Raw genomic sequence first — 5,122 nt, 5'->3', positions numbered from 1 at the left:
TAAAAGAACAATTGGCAAACCTGTGGAAAAATTGCTCATTGTACCCGAACAAATATTACAAAGAGACTAATAAAGTGACGAGAGAGAGAGTTTCTTTTTTTTTTTCTTGGGTCAAATGGTAATGACCATCAGTTGGAGAAATAGAAATAAATTGATAGGAAAAAAAAAATCAAAGAGCAGAAAATACACGTAGGGAGTTCTTCTTTCTTGGGAGGGTGTGTATTTGTATTTGAGTTGGACACTTCATATTTATCTTAGTGGCCAGTTGTTAGCGGTTTACAGGGAGGGAATGGGTGAGACAAAATTGTACACGAAAATATTGGAGGGAAAGTAAAATAATTGAAAGTTAGTTTCTGTTATTCTAATTTCCCTCCAATATTTTCATGTATAATTCCCACAATTATGACTTCTTCACTTAAACGACTTCCTGTTAAATATAAAAATTATATTCCTGTCTTTGATTTTTGTATTATGAATGATTTCAACACTTTTTACCTCACAAATTTTTTTTTTTGGACAAAATGTGAAACACTTTGAAAATAATTTTGTATATAATCGATATTATGTGTGCACGAAGAGCTTAATGTTAGGATAATTGTACATATTAAATATAAGCTCCCACAAATTTTTATATTTCAAATAGACTACTTACAAGTTTAATAATGCAATTAAAGTAATTCGGGTGTTTGTATACATTTACAAAATAATTGAAAAATTGTATTGAATATCTATTAGAATGATTTTTTGAGTTATGAAGTAGATATTAAAACATATAAAAATCTATGATGTAAAGCATTTTTCAAAATATTTTATTGAACATAAAATTAATTATGCATATACGTATTGATATCCAATTTTGACTCTGCACACATTTAAGTTAACTTATTAAGTAGATGTTTGGCCATATAAACTAAATGTTTTTATTTTTATCTTTGCTTAGTCCAAGAAGTTTGATTAATTAAATAGATACATAATTCAATCTCAATTTTACTCCAATTTGGTCAATTTTTAAAATTATATTTGAATTTGTTGTGCAAGAAATTGATTTTAACTTAAAATAAATTGACTATTTTGGCAACTAATGGCTATTATTGAAATAATTTTGGCTAAGAATCAAATAGAATTTGCTACAATTGCAAGCTTCAAATAAATGAAATAAAAATGATTGAGAAAAATTGTTTCTCATAGTAATTCTTACCAATACAGTGGCATAATCATGGCCAAATTATTGGAAAAACAATAATAATGCAAGATTATGCGATAGAGCTACAACACAAAAAAATTATTGCAAAACTTTTCGAATGATAAATATATTATCTATTGTAATGGATTAGCGATAGATTTACTATCACGATTTTAATATAACTAGTCATTAGAGATGTCCAGTGCGCTAATCAGTACAAAAATTGGACTATATATACATATAGTCCAATATATATATATGTGTGTGTGTGTGTGTGTGTATATTAGAATGATTTTTTGTGATATGAAGTAGAAATTAGAACATATAAAAGATCTATATAACATAAGAAAAATTCAAAATTTTTTATTGAACATAAAATTAATTATGCATTTATGTGTTGACATCCAATTTTGACGCTTCACTTTTTAAGTTGATTATTAAGTTTCGTGAACTTTACGGTAGAAATATTTATTTATTATTAGTATTATAAAAGTCCGGACTATTATTTCATGTTATTTTTGTGCTATTTTGCCATTTCAGCAAAAATACCTAATAATATTATGTATATAATTTAAGTATTAATTTTATTTATGTAAATTAATTACATATTATTTCCTAAAGTACAAATTGTATTTGATGTTTTAGAAATTACAAATAAGTTCAAAAAAGAATTGTCTAATTACATCGTATTTAAAATTACTAACTTATAACTATTATTACTATAGACTTAATTTGTTTTCGTATTTATTTTTATCTTTGTTTAATCAAAAAAAATTTAATTAAATAATTTATTTAATACATGATTTACTCTCAATTTTACTCCAATTTGGTCAATTTTCAAAATTATATTTGAATTTGGTTTAATTGCGCAAGAAATTGATTTTAATTTAAAACAAATTGACAATTCTGGCAACTAATTATTATGATTGAGATATTTTGGGTTGCGAATTAAATAGACTTAGGCTACAATTTCAAGGTTCAAAGTTCGGCCTAATTGTCTAACATTTGGCAAAATAGACCCTATCCAATGGACCAATCCGCTTGTGTGTTGCATGTTTATTGACAGATAAAACTCTAATTTTATTTTATCAGACCAAAGAAATTTCTATCATTTATGATCTTTTAATTTATAACTACGAGTGTTTTTCATAGTCAATAATTACACTAATTAGCTACAAAATTTAAGTCGTAACCGTTTGAAAAATTTATTTTCTGTGACAAAATTTAATTGTGACTAAATTGTAGGTTAAATAGAGACAATAATACAATCGTCACTAATTGTTGCAACTATTAGTGACAAAAATGAAGGTCAAAATTAAATATAAAATTTTGTGGCTAAAGTTTACAATAATTAACTACAAATACTATTTCGTCGCTATTGTATCAATATATTTTTTGTGATGAAAGTTTTTCGTGTCCATATTTAACTAAATTTAGGACAAAAAATGATTCGTCACGAATTAGGTACATCATTAATGACAAAATAATGTGTCATTGATAAATTTAAATTCGTAGCTAATAGTACTCAATAAATGGCGCCAACTCATTATTTGGTGGGAAATTTTAGTGGACAAAACTTTGCTACGACTTTTTGTATTTCGTCATTAAAAGTATGTGCCTCATGTATTTAAAGACGAAATATATTTTTTGTGAAAATTGGTGACGAATTTCGTGTCGTAGCTAGTAATTTCGTAGTTAAAAATCACATTTGTTGTAGTGAAATACGAAGGGAAAAAAGTATACGAGCTTGTCAATTATTTTATTTACTTCTAATAAGCTTAAATTCATATCCAAGAATGTATTTAAACAATTTAGAATCTACCTTAACGACATGACATATCGAATTTAATCCTAAATAGACCACACATGTTGACTTTATTGAGTACCAGAGTTTAAGAAGATTAAACAATATATATATATATATATATATATATATATATATATATATATATAACCTTGTAACTTTTCCTTTCGAGCATATCATTGATGAGTAATCCTTTGGTGTGATTTTTTGGTTCATTGGTTCATGGCCAGGCTAATTTTGTTTGTTTTCCAATTTCTCGAAAATTCCTCTTGTTATATTGTTCACCAATAAAACTTTGAATTCTAAGTTCCCAAGGTTTAATTCATGAAATGCTGGAAGCCTAGCTAGATACAACCACAATTATGAAATTTACATTGGCCCGTTATTGGATATTTATAGGGTGATCCATGAGAACGATTAGGCCAAGTGACATATGTTGTCATCTCTTATTGTAATCTTGTAAGCTTATTCTTTCGAACACAACAGTATTAGTATACTGATTTATGAATGTGAACTTGGTGAAAGATTTGAAAATGCCAAGAATTTTAGGGATCATAAAATGTCACTCTATCATGTTATGATATCTCAATATTAATTGAGGGTATGATATGTGTATCTCACATTAATTGAGGATATGGACATAGCGTATATCGTTGTGTACTTGCGCCCACCACCTCTAATCACTATTTAAAAAAGAAAAACTTATTTAAATAGCGGCTACCCAAAAAAGTAACCGGCAGAAACATAATATATATATATACTAGTTATGTGATACCGTCTTGAAAATCCCGGCTCCTACCAAACTCGCATATAAAAGCGAGATATTTTAACTAAAGAAATATAATTTGTGTTAGTACAAGCGTACAACAACAATAACAACAACCATATACCCACGTTGTAGTCCACAAGTGGGTAGTTATATAAAAGCAAAATTTTCATTCCACTCCTTTAATATTCTAACTTCCATTTTGATGAAATTATTTAATTCAAATCAAATTTGGAACCTTAATTTGACATTATAACTTATGTATCCTAATTTTTAAGTTATTTAGTTCTAAATAAATAATCTATACATAGTTAATGAACTTTTTAAGACAAATACATAATTTAACTTGTGTTAGATTTGCTCCTCTCTTAATTAGGGATTAGGGGTTCGAACATGGATATGGAAAAAAATCTTTGGAGGAAGCGCCCCCGAATAGGCGCGATGCGAAGGCGAATTATCTGGATTAATTGGGCTCGAATGCGGATATCGAGTACCAATCGAAAATCAAAGAACGTGAAAAATGAGGTACGAGGTTCGATAGCTTTTGAAAAGTAGACTTTAAAAACAAAAACAAAAAAATTGACATAAATAAATAAGATTAGGACCTAAAAAGTAATTAATTAAAAAGTTTTAAAAAAATTTGAAAATTATTGTAAGGACTACAAAAGTCTGTGCTCGATAGCTTTTGAAAAGTAGACTTTAAAAACAAAAAAAAAAAATTGACTTAAATAAATAAAATTAGGACATAAAAGTAATTAATGAAAAAGTTTTTAAAAATTTGGGAAATTAATGTGAGGACTACAAAAGTCCTCACATTCCCTCTTATATATAATAGTAATATATATAGGGTTTTGTTAAACTAAAACATGAAGGTGGTAGGTTAGCACCCTATCCACTTTTTACTTTACCTAAATACCCTTACTCTTTTTTACCTTAGTATTAAAATTAAGGGCATTTCGTCATTTCATCAAAACTCAATTCATTTTCTCTCCCTGCCCAACGCAGCCATTGAGAGCCCGTTTGGATTGGGCATAAGTTCTTTATAAGTTGTTTTCGAACTTTTTTTTAGTGTTTGCATTTGGTAAAATTTAAAATCATTTTGTGCTTAAAATAAGTCCAAAAAAATAATTGGTCTTGTTTAGCTTAGCTTATCTAAAGCGAACATAAGTTAAAAACAACTTATAGTTAAAAAAAAATAAGTTAAGTTTCCCAACTTATTTTTTTTTGGCGCGTACTTATAAGTTGTTTCTCACTTATGTTTTTTTTTTACCAAACAGCTCTGAATCTGGCGGGATAAGAACCACCAGACTGGTTTTTCTCTATGATTTGAAGGTTTGATTTGGGTATCTTTTCTCTCCTTCCAACTGTG

The sequence above is a fragment of the Lycium ferocissimum genome, chromosome 7 (assembly GCF_029784015.1).
Source record: "Lycium ferocissimum isolate CSIRO_LF1 chromosome 7, AGI_CSIRO_Lferr_CH_V1, whole genome shotgun sequence".
Lineage (NCBI taxonomy): Eukaryota > Viridiplantae > Streptophyta > Magnoliopsida > Solanales > Solanaceae > Lycium > Lycium ferocissimum.
Note: the sequence above shows the minus strand (reverse complement) of the source record.